Source organism: Alosa pseudoharengus, unplaced genomic scaffold (assembly GCF_046254945.1).
Source record: "Alosa pseudoharengus isolate Yale_2024_CS ecotype anadromous, Long Island Sound unplaced genomic scaffold, YU_APseudo_1.1 YU_APseudo_1.1_scf_133, whole genome shotgun sequence".
NCBI classification, from domain to species: Eukaryota; Metazoa; Chordata; class Actinopteri; order Clupeiformes; family Clupeidae; genus Alosa; species Alosa pseudoharengus.
Window position 1 is genome coordinate 60,001 of NW_027468602.1, and position 12,500 is coordinate 72,500.

The window sequence follows — 12,500 nt, forward strand, 5'->3', positions numbered from 1 at the left end:
GGCTGCTCCTTCACAAACTGCACCTTTTACTGTAAATGGCCGATGGAAGGACTCTCCTGGCTGCTGTGCTCCAACTGAGATCAGTTTTCACAGTCACTATGTAAACAGGGAGGCCTCGCTGTGGAGCACTTGTCCTGATGTCATTTTCATGACAGCTAAATTAAACATGCTGTATGTGCATGCACAGCATCTACTGTAGAGCAGATACCCTTGGCATGTCATCCAATATCGTCGTCTGTATATTTCATGTCCCTACGCCCACATTGTCTCTGGGCATGAAATAGTCATGAGGGCTGCATGTTGCCTCATCTGCATTGCTGCAGATGCGAAGCTTGCACTTGGCTCACTCCCCCTTATTGTCACTTGAGGTGAGGCTCTGAGAAGAAGCCTCCAACAGAGGAGAGAAGCAAAGCAGAACATCCAACACTGGAACTGAACCCTGGCCCTGATTTGCAGCCTAATGCAGCCCTGTTATGGCCTTCATTTAGCCCATATTTGGCCCTAATACAGCCCTGTTATGGCCTTCATTTAGCCCATATTTGGCCCTAATACAGCCCTGTTATGGCCTTGATTTAGCCCTGTTATAGCCTTGATTTAGCCCAGATTTGGCCCTAACGCAACCCTGATATGGCCTTGATTTATCCCTGATCTGGCCCTAAAACAGCCCTGATATGGCCTTGATTTAGCCCTGATCTGGCCCTAATACAGCCTTGATATGACCTTGATTTAGCCCTGATATGGCCCTAATATGGCTTTGATTTGATTCTGGCATGGATCTTCTCTGACTCTGACCTATAGCTCTAATACCGTTCTGGCTCTGATATGGCCCCAATACAGCTCTTTAATATTGGGCCCTGGTCTGGCCTGGATCTGGCCCTGTTCTGAGCTGTATTCTGGCCCACTGAGGTATTTAGCAGCAGTCATGACAGATAAGGGCCAGTGTAATTCCATTCTGGATACTGTCTCTCAATGCTCATTGAGGAAGAGAAGATGAGAAAATAGAGAATCATAGACAAAAATGGTAGCTGTAAATGTAACATGTACATTAGACAAAGAGCAGTACACTTTTCATACCGAATTATACAACAGTTAAGGTCCGGTCGAGCTATTTATTCATTTCTGATTGGATGAGAGGCATTCTATGAGTCATCACAAGTGGCGATATCCCAGCACAACGCCAGTCAAGACTTTTTAGTTATCACTCCGGATATTGCATTGAATTACCAACACGGACGTTCCATTCATTCATCCAGATTTTTCACCTTTGGAACCCATGCTAAAATAAACATCAGGAATATAATTTTACCTCTACTCCCCAAATGGCCAAACATCTAGAAAAAGAGCAGCTCCAGCAGTTACATGTAACGCGGGAGAGCCTCCTTTCCCTTGCCCCACACAGCCCAGCTCATTCAGTCTCAGATGTTTCTAAATATAGACCAGCCTGGTTCCTCACTTCATAATCTAGCACATGAGAGCACTGAGCCAACACTACACGACAGGCGGTTTTTCTAGGCTGTAAAGAGGCTGCTCTTCTACTTGTTCTTGCACTAAAACTCCAGGGATCCCGACCAAGACTATATTTAGTCTATGCACGAGTCAAAAATGGACCAGGTCTCGCTCCTCCATTTGAGGGAGGGCTTTTCTTTTCGCATCCCCTGCGCTAGTAGCCCTGCTCTATGTTTCTTTGGCAACTCAATGTAACTCAAAGCCAGGATAAGGCAGAGATGGCAAGTAGATGGATGGATTAATGGATGGATGGATGATAGATGGATAAATGGAAGGATAGATAGATGGATGGATGGATAGATAAATGGAAGGATAGATAGATGGATGGATGGGTAGATAGATGGATGGATAGATGGATGGATAGATGAATACATGGAAGGATAGAATGATGGGTAGATGGATTGATGGATGGGTAGAGGAATAGATGGATGGATGGGTAGATGGATTGATGGATGGGTAGATGGATAGATGGATGGGTAGATGGATGGATGGATGGATGGACAAAAAGTATGATAGGAGTGTTTTGTTGACAGCTAAATCTGAAAGTAAGACGTATTTTAAAAGGTCCTTTTAACCCCACAAACCTGATGTGCTTACAATTTTATAATACCCTTAGAGAATTTATTAGAACCCCCTTATCAAATTCTAGGCCATCATCAATTAATATTGGCATTGTGTGATTGCTAATTAGTTCTAAAAATTCTAACAAAGTATGCTGAATGTTAGATTAAATGAAGACCCTGATATGCTCCTGAAATCTGGTGTTTGGCAGGTTGGTGAAGTGTGTCATAATCTGTAACTCCCTCTGGCTGATGGACTGAGTCACATGGTTTGTCCTTGTACACAACATGCGCTAAGGAGGGTTAAATGCCAAAAGCCACGCAGCTTTAGTAAAAGCGTGTCCAACGAGCCAGAACAAATGAAAGCAATTGCTTTTGGTTCAGAATGTCCCTCTTTGATTGTAATCATGTTGTGTTACACAAGAAAAGTCTTTTAAAGCCACCATTCACTTGGTGAATGGCCAGGCAGTGATGTCTATCACAAATCACTTGCCCTTCATATTATGCCATTCATGTTCTGAGATAAATCTTAGATGGGTCTGGATTTTGAGGTTGAACCATATGTGGGTGGAAACATGTTTAGATGACACTCTATTTGGATGAAGAAATGCAAATAGAACTGTGTGTGACTGACTCTTTTTTCACATTGAACCACATTTGAATGGGACTGTATTTGGGAGGAGACGTGTTTGGGTAGTGCTGTCTGCGTCCGCCTGAAACCATGCTTAGGTGGAACAATGTCAGGCTTTTGGGCATGTGGACAGCAGAAGCCGGTAGGCAGGGTCGTGCTCAACAGCAAAAGCATTTGTCTGGCTTTTCTGGACAGACAGAAACTATCTGTGTGTACATGTCTTTGTAAGCACACCCATAGACATCCCAGATTGCATCAAAACTGTCCAGCTTCAGGAACTTGAAGATGGGAAGTATGTTGATCATATTTAAGGTACCAGTGCAGTGTCCGTTGTAAGGGTCGTCAAAATGCTACCAACGACGGAAAACAGCTGACGGGAAGGTTCAGGTGAATCATAACTTTATGGGACAGTAAGATGCATTAGATTTGTGAATATTGTAGAAAACACATGTAATCTGACTCCATAATTAGCAAACAACCTACAATATCACTAAACAGGCTATAAGCCAAATGTTAAACGCAAGGGCATGGCACAACAAGAGTTATATGTATGGTAGATCTAGGAACAGTTTAATACTGCAATACACGGTAGCTTAAATGTTACAGATGTCAAGTAAACACAAAACCAAACCTGGTATGAATGACTGAGAGAATAGGGGAAGGGAAGACAGAGGCAAAGAGGGGTAGATTTCCTAACACTAACACAGTTTACGCTGTATCATGGATCTTCCTATGGGGAAAAAAAGCGCAAGCTTAAATTTAGTGACGATGAAATTGAACTATTAGTGCATAAAGTAACAACAAACCTTAACATATTACAGGGCAGAACATCCACACCCTCGAAAAGAAATTTTTTTTGAACTGCCATAACAACTAAAATACTATATGTGGACATGTGACAAGCATGTGACAGTAGTAGGCCCACGATTCTATGAAGCAGAGCTGACAAACAGTTTGAGAGATATGTGACAACAATAGCACTTCCTACATGTACACCTGCATCACAGCATAGGTAGCCTTTTTAGGGCAGTTTCACCCCTCGTCAAATGGACTGCTCCTACATTGGATGGACTGCTACTTACTGAGAACTTTGAAATAGACGGGCAATTTTAGCAATGATAGATTAAATTTTGCCCACGTTGTGGTGGTTTTACAGCCCACTGTGTGGACTACTCCATCGGTCATTTGCCAGATTTCACAGATTACCAGTCATAGCCTGGGAGGCATGAAAGCACTCGTGTGTGGGGTGTGTACTGAGAAGAAGAGAGGGCGAAAATTAAAGACAGACTTTGACAGTAATGAGTCACAGAGATGCTCTGTGTGTGTGTGTGTGTGTGTGTGTGTGTGTGTGTGTGTGTGTGTGTATAGATACCCGAAGCCTCCTTAGATGTTTTTATGGGCTTGGTCGAGCACTGCAAAAGAGGTCGCCATGGGCAATGGCCAAGTGCCATCTCAGCTTGCACTCCTTAGCAATGGAGCGGCGTTTCCAGGTCGGGTTAATGAGAGATGGATGGCGTGAGAGGGATGGAGAGATGGAAAAATTCTCATTATCTTCAACAGGAACCTTGCTCACTGTCTCTTCCTCCTATCCCTCCTCTCTGGGGTTTAGTGTCTCTCTCTCTCTCTCTCTGTCTGGTTCTGTCTGTCTCATACACACACACACACACACACACACACACTCACACATGCACGCACACACGCACACACACACACACAGAGATGTGTCCTCTCCCCCTCTGTCTCTGCGTTTCCAAACGTACTCTCTCTCTCTCCTTCCTTCTCTTTATCTATACCTTCGTCTGAGCGTATCACTTTCTGTCTTTTCCTCCTTCTCCCTGAAATCCCCTCTTCTTTCCTTCCTTCATTCTTTCCTCCCTTCCTTCATTCCTTCTTTCTTTCTCTTTCTTTCTTTCTTTCTTTCTTTCTTTCTTTCTTTCTGTCTCTTTCATTCATTCTTTCTTTCTTTCTTTCTTTCTTTCTTTCTTTCTGTATCTTGTATCCTATAGACCCTTTCAACAATTAAAACAAAAACAATGCTTGAACGTTCTATTTGGTTCCCAATCTAATTCCTCTGCATTAAGATAACATATTGAATGTTAAAACGGAAGCCTTGTGGGGCCAACTATGATGCTGATAATGGAACTCTCTTGAAACGGTCTGTACAGAGCCATATAAAGATACCTTTATATGGCTCTGGGTCTGTAGATATCCATTCCACTGCATCTATTCTGTATTATACAACAATTGGGTTCTATGGAACTATTTATTTGTGTCTGATTGGCCGAGAGACGTTCCATGAGTTGGAATATCCCTGGACATTTCAACTCAGACTTTAAAATAATAATAAATCACTCCGCGATACAATGCGAAGATTTGACACAATGTTCTCATCCCAGCTCTATTTTAAGCAATGGGTTACTCCTTAGCAAACCATAACGAAACAGTGCTTCACCACATCTGTGGATTAAGCCACACAGTCAACTCAATGTAAGTAAGATAAACGAGGATGCTATTGTTCTCAGCATTGCCAGCATTGTGTAGGGCCTATAATATGACTGTCACTTGGAGGAGACGTGTAGATAACTAACGTTAGCATAGTTAGCGTGCTAGCATTGTGTCAGAAAAACATATGGGGCTGTGCACAGTAGTGTAACATTTATTCACCATAAACTAATAAAGTTCAGTGGTTCTGCAATGTAGGCTATGTTTCCGTTTTTTTGCAGTACCATGTCCCTTACATGACATGGCCCAGTGTCCTTGTAACATGGGATTGGTCATGGATATTCCCACGGCTGTTGTTGCCTGCGCCACTTGGCCTCCGGCCTCATGGCTACGGCCGAACAACACCCGTGGGAATATCCATGACCAACCCCACTCTCACTCGTGCTATATTCAGTCCCTCCAGGATTTCGCGAGGATTTTCTTTTTAATTATTTTTTAATTAAGGGTAATTAAGGTTAGTAAGACCAACATTACACGGATCATCTTGATGCTTATTAAAAAGGATAAGTAAAGGTAAATAGTAAGGGTAACAGAAAATCAAAGTAGGCCTACTTTATTTGTGTAAATACTTTGACTGGGGTAATTCACAAAGCAGTATAACCTTTCGTAGAACTGTCCAAAAAAGACAGCCCCCTAAAGAGATGGCATAATGTCATATGTTTCAATACATTCATATATGTTGTAATTCATATTAAGTTCATATCTTTTTAATAATTCATATTCTGTGACTTGCATAATTACTGATAGCCAACTAAGTATCTAGTAATTTCATATTGATTCAAACTATTAGACTACACTTTTCTTAAATGTTATTACATTGGTAGTGTGTAAGTCTAATTGACTGCCTGCCACTTTAAGGACGTGAGAGTAGCGTAATAACATCTAAGTGGATTGGAACGCTTGCATCTCACTGTGTTCGGCTACGACTGGAAATAACTTTTTGCATAGTGCATTACGATATGTGGATAGAATTCGGGATGTTTTCTATGTCATTAGTTAAAATACATGTTAAAAATTAACTCGTATGAAATCATTCTTGGATCATAGAAGAGGTAAATGTCTTACAATGTTATTAATTTCTATGATTTTGGTAGCACTGCACTACACAAACTGAGCCCACAAGCTAGCAAACATGACACGAGCTAAAAGGACATCTCCAGGTGTAAACGTTTGCCAATGGGTTGCATATTGTAGCCTAAGCCTACTCAAATGTCAGTAAACCAAGTAGGCCCTAATTAACTTACTTTCATAGCTTAGGCAGGTTAGCAACACTAGGTTGAGATGACAGATGCAAGTAAAGCAGATCATTAACGTTAGCCTTCTATTTATTGTCATCAAAACTGCAGAGGAGTGAACAAGTTATCTCTGGTGTCTGCAGAAGTGAGTGTGGCATCTGAGTCAATATTCTGCGCGAGGGGCTGTTGTGGTAGGCATACCTGTCAACACTCTCGTTTTTCCCGGGTTTCTCCTGTATTTCAAGGTCATCTCCCAGCACCCTCCCGTTTTGTTATTTCTCCCGGAAAACTCCCGTAATTTGCATGGCCATCAAACTTCATTTTAAAATCATTGATCCATTCATGTTGCCAGATTGTGTATGAAATACACCCTACACATACACGATCACTTAGTTTCAATTTTAACCGTTTTGTCATAGGCTAAAACCTGGCAACCCAAAACCCAAATAAGGAAGCGGGTGCCAACTGCGCAGCCTGAGTCTCGCCGTAAGCAAGCGGGCTAGTTGAATGGCCTACTCCAGAACTAGCTGTTGTGAAATTGTTGGGAATTTAATTGATTAACACATCACATAAACTGTTATTGAGTGTTGTTGATACACTGAACTTGTTCCCTCTGAACCAAATCTGACAGCAAGCAGCTTTGGAGTTTTGGAAATAGGCTGCAGGCAGGCAGCTGGTGGATACAACTGCAGGGCTGCCAACTTTTCAAAAAACCTTGGAGTGAGATTTGGTGGGGTCAACCAAAATTTTGCTGCGTACATTTTTGTTTGGCTCATTCAGCATTATACCGTACAGTAAAAAAAACGCACATCAGTGGTTCTCAGGTGTAGGGACCAGGCATGGACGGATTATGAGCTTTCGGGCCCTTGGGCCCAGATGTATTAAGGGCTCCCCACTAATTGTCGTATATGTGGAAGGGGGGTTTGGGGGTACTCCCCCAGAATTGTTTTAATTAGTTTAATGTGATTTCCTGTATTCTGGTGCATTCTGGGGATGGGCAATACTAAATTCAATCAGATTCATAGCAAAGGCTTGGGCTTCAGGGCCCCCTGACACCTTGGGCCCCTGGGTCTGGGCCCGGAAGGCCCATGCAGTAATCCATCCCTGGGACCAGGGTCCCAGAGTTATATGAACATTGGTATCAAAGGGATCTAGCCTACTACTAGGACCGTCGGAGGCATTGTGAAAGTGGGTGGGACATTTCAGCGGGGGGTATGGGGGTCCTCCCCCAGAAATTTTTTTTTGGACTAGATGCAATTTCCTGAATTCTGGTACATTTTAACAGGTTATTTAGATACTTCTATATAACAAAACAAAGCCAGCCTACGAAATTAATAAAAAGTAAATCATGCATAATTTAAAATAACTCAATAGGCTACTTGGCTACGCAATAAGGTTTCCATTACAGCACCGCGGACGTTCAATGAACGTATGAAAGCGGATGGTTTGTTTGAAATCCCGACACATGGAACGTAATAGTGATCATCAAATACCTCCCCAGATTTCAGAAACAGTCCAAAAGTAAATTAAATATCAAACTAAACCGAAAATGTCATGCTTTAGAAGGCCTACCAGTATGCCGCTCCAAGAAACGCATGTCTCAAAATAAAACTCGCATAAGAAATAAAGGGCTGTCTCAAATACAATCCTGCCCCTAAAGGCCTGTACTTTGTCTTAAGACCCCGGCCATAATTTGAGAATTTACAGTATCTAAGTAGACAAACTGGCTTCAGATATCCAACAGAGTGAATAGAGATTGTGCAGTCTTAGCTGTGGTTAGTGACGTGATGCTGTTAATGGGGAGTTTTACATAGCCTAGCGTAAACCTATAGGTTATTATTTATTTGGCATACCTATAAGGCTTTTTACCTTATCAAAAGTGAGGGGGACGACTGATCTCTTCAACACTGCGGGGGATTTGGCGCTTGTCACTGTGTGTGTGACAGAAGCGGAATTGGAGAATGCGTGTAACAAAAAAAAAAAAGTTTATGAGCGATTTACGCGAAAATGGGAGAATCCAATGAAAATGACAATGAAGCACTAAACAGATGCTGAAAACAGCACTGGTATTTCGCACAGCAAAAGTGGGGGTGGGGGGTCCAAACTAACAATTTTAAAGAGTGGGTGGGTGTTTTGTAAGAATTTAAGAAATGATTGTATATTTTGCATCAATCAGATGCACTTTCAAAATAAATTCAGAGGTCAGACTTGCTTATTTTTATGGAAATATTTGTGCTGTAGCCTAAGCTATTTTGCACTTCAGAATTATAACCATGCACACACAGGTGGAATAGTTATGGTGATATTGCAATAAGTTCACAACCACAAAAACATATGCTACATTTCACAGTTCAGAAATGTGTGTACATTTCAGCACTCCATGAAATTATGCAGAAGTGGTCACCTGTGTTATTCAGCTAGTTTATTTAAGATAATATATTGGTCATTGTAATGGCCATAGCCTATAGCCTACATGCTATTCCTTTTTCAGGATGTACCCATATCTGCATGATGTGAATGTTTGCATGGCTTATGTCAATATGTCAATCAATATTTGTGTCTCGTTATTTGATTTTCTTCATATTTTGCATTAATGTCACTAGGAAGCATGCCAATATAAATATATTCATTTATCTGTAATGGGATTGGCTGGAACCTGACAATATAAGAACCATGATAGTGGGATAATCTATGGCTGAGCAATTTACAAAAATGTATGTAGGCCTACTGACAAATAGTTAACATTAGAATACATTATAATTTCGCCCCAATGAGGCTATGTAGAAATGTGTTGCAATTTCAAAACCGGATTACTCAGGAACCACTTGTTGCACAGAGGCATGCTTTATATCCTCGTATTCGGTAGGTTTGCTGTTTATTGTGAAATAGGGTTTTCCACGTGTTGTGTGAAGGGTTAGTGAAATATTAAACCGAGAGTAATGGGTAAATGCAAATATGATTAGCCTAAATTGCACGTCGGTTCAATGTTAATTCTCTCGCGAACCATTTATCACAACTTGGCGCTAATATCATTGGAAAGCTTAGATTCCGCACGTTCACATGATGTGTGATATCATATGTATAGGTTTAGTTTAGTTGAACCTCATCTGCCAGTTATTTGACCTACCAGGTTGACACTTCAGCGTGAAAAATACTCAATAATACTCAAAGCATACCTGAAGCCGGGTAAATGCGGGGGGGGGGATGCGCCTGGGATGGCTTCTGAAGTAGCATCGCAAATGAGAGAACATTTAGAAAATTCCACAGACAGGGGGTGCTCTTGAACCCTCTCACCGTCTCTGAAAGCATAATCGTGGCTCAACAGGTAGATCTATAGATAGGCTAAACTCATTTTTCAGGCATCTGACCGACCGGGTTGACACTTCAGCGTGAGAAATCGGGGGTGTGGCGTGTGAGCGTGTGAAACTAATCAAATGCGTGTGTCTCACGGCCAATGCGTGAGAGTTGGCACCTATGCAACTGGCATGCGTAAGGTAATGGTAAGGTAAAAGCAACGACCGAAATGCAGTGTTGAAACACGTGTATGAAACGTATTAAATATGCAAACACAGATCCGGTATAAACACTGACCCACCCCCCCCCCCCCCCCAAAAAAAAAAATTCTTCCCGTTTTTGGAAAGCTAAATGTTGACAGGTATGGTGGTAGGAGAAATTTCACGGGGAAACCATGATGATTGGTCAAATTTGCGAAAAAGTGTTTGGACAAAATTGCGAGGTCACCCAGAATTCACGAGGATTTGCTGAATTTGAGTTAATTGTTGCGATCGCAACATCGCAAATTCCTGGAGGGACTGTATATTGCTTAATTTGGTCCCAGCAGCAGCACCAGCAGCAGCATCAGCTCTCTTGAGCTTTGCCCCCCACTCCACTACCGTCCTTCATCCAGGTGCTTTGTGGGGATATTTCCGCACCCAGGAGGTCAATAAACACAAGCTAGTAGACTATGAGCTATCCTAATGCCTTTCCAATGAAAACAACCTGCTTCATGGTGACAGCTTTTGTAAGCCTGTGAGTGTGAGTTGAATCCCAATTCACAATGAATGAGAAATTACGCTGGACAACTGCTTATCCCCTTATTCACTGCTGGTACGATGTACCACAATGACACAAAAGTGATGGTTAGCATAAATAGCATTTATGTGATTCTTCTTGCTATTTAAGGAAATTTAATGTCAGCCCATGTCAGAATTATACGTTTTCTCTAAAGATTTCTAAATACCAGCATCACTCCACACACTAATGATACTTACTGGACGTGGTGTTGGAAGAGTGGGTCTTAAAACACTTCTGCAACGGAAGAGTTGTGGTGAATCTATTATGCCTGGACAAGGCCAATAATAGCTGTAGTATGAAGGAGTGTGTAGACAAACTAGAGTAAATATGATTAAGTTGACTTAAGGCAATAGCATGAAGGAACATGTGGAGAAAAAGCTCAACCATGAACACAAAGCCCTACTCATGGACACAGAGTGCTTTTCAAGACAAGCTGGAAAATCTTGCTTAATGTTTTTGCTCACACAATTATGCACACTTACAAACATTTCTTGAGTTTAGGTCCTACACGCATACACACACACGCGCACACACACACACACACACACACACACACACACACACACACACACACACACACACACATTACAGAGTAGCTGTACTCACCACACATTGTACCGGGTGGTGGGCACTGGTTCCGCGTTCCCTCCTCTCTTACTCCGGTAGTGTTTCCATAGCTCCAGCGCCCGGGCCAGCCCCCTCCCAGCCCCCTCCCTGAAGTCCCGGCACCGGCCGCCCGTCTTGGCCAGCTCTCCCTCTCGTCAGCGGGCCGCACTGGGGGGAGAGGGGGTCCCCTCTCTGCACACAGCCCTTTGCCCCGCAACACCGACCCTCACAGCCCAATCCTGCACTAGTGACCACAGTTACTTCACACAATGATTATTATTGTTAGATCTGTCCTACAGCAGGCTCTCTGAGCTCTCTCGTTCTCTTTTGCGTTCTCTCTCTCTCTGTGTCACACAGACACTCACACAAGGCTGATCTCAAAACATGATCCTCTCTCGTTCTCTTGCTTTCTCTCTCTCTGTTAGAAAGACAAGGCTGATCTCAAAACATCATCCCGGACCCATATGTGGTCCCAAAAATGTTTGTTTTCTATGATCTCTTTAGCTACGTCAAACACTTTTTTTTCAGTATTATCTCAGTCTACAGTAGATTCCCCTCATCCCAAAGCTGGAACAGTTTCACTGGAGTTTTACAGGTCCTAGTACTACCACTTTTCTGATCCCAATTTTAATTTTGGTGTGGTAGAAAAGACAACGTTTGTATTAAAACGGTTCTTCCTAAAACAGATCTTGGTACTGATCTGACTCCTCTGTGTCACAGCAGATTAGTCAACAGATCCTAGTCCTGTGTGCTAGAACAGACTCACTACAGTAAGCTCTAGAGGTCCTGTGTGCTAGAACAGATTCACTAAGCTCTAGAGGTCCTGTCTGCTAGAACAGATTCACTACAGTAAGCTCTAGAGGTCCTGTGTGATAGAACAGATTCACTAAGCTCTAGAGGTCCTGTGTGATAGAACAGATTCACTAAGCTCTAGAGGTCCTGTGTGAAAGAACAGATTCACTAAGCTCTAGAGGTCCTGTGTGATAGAACAGATTCACTACAGTAAGCTTTAGAGGTCCTGTGTGATTGAACAGGTTCACTAAGGTCTAGAGCAGCATCTGTATCATTGAAATCCTTAAAAGCCTGCTGTGGCTCCTAAAAGGTCTCTTGTGGTCAGTCCATCAGGCAGGGAGGTGGGTCCGGTCAATATCAAACTCACTACTGGGCATCAGTGTTCAACCTGGACTCTGCAATGCTGTTGTGGCCGACGTCTGATGCTTGTAGATGAGTCGTGTTGTGGTCGTGTGGCCTGGTGTGGTAGCCGTCGTTGCTTGGCCGCGGATGTCGGGATGGCCACAGCGTTCTCTACACGTTTACCACTCATCAATATTTCACAGCCATTCCTCTCCGACAGCGTTGGATTCCCACTGCCCTCGCCGGGAACCT

At 42.7% G+C, this 12,500-nt stretch overlaps 1 long non-coding RNA gene across 1 annotated transcript in view; it reads right to left on the bottom strand.

Annotated features, from left to right (window-relative positions):
• The window catches only part of LOC143122300 (uncharacterized), a 21,617-nt gene that overhangs the window by 6,906 nt on the left and 2,211 nt on the right, over positions 1–12,500 (bottom strand). The window contains exon 2 of the long non-coding RNA XR_012986626.1: positions 11,115–12,500. This exon is cut by the window's right edge and continues 637 nt beyond it. This is a non-coding gene — a long non-coding RNA (uncharacterized LOC143122300). The remainder of the gene's footprint in view (positions 1–11,114) is intronic.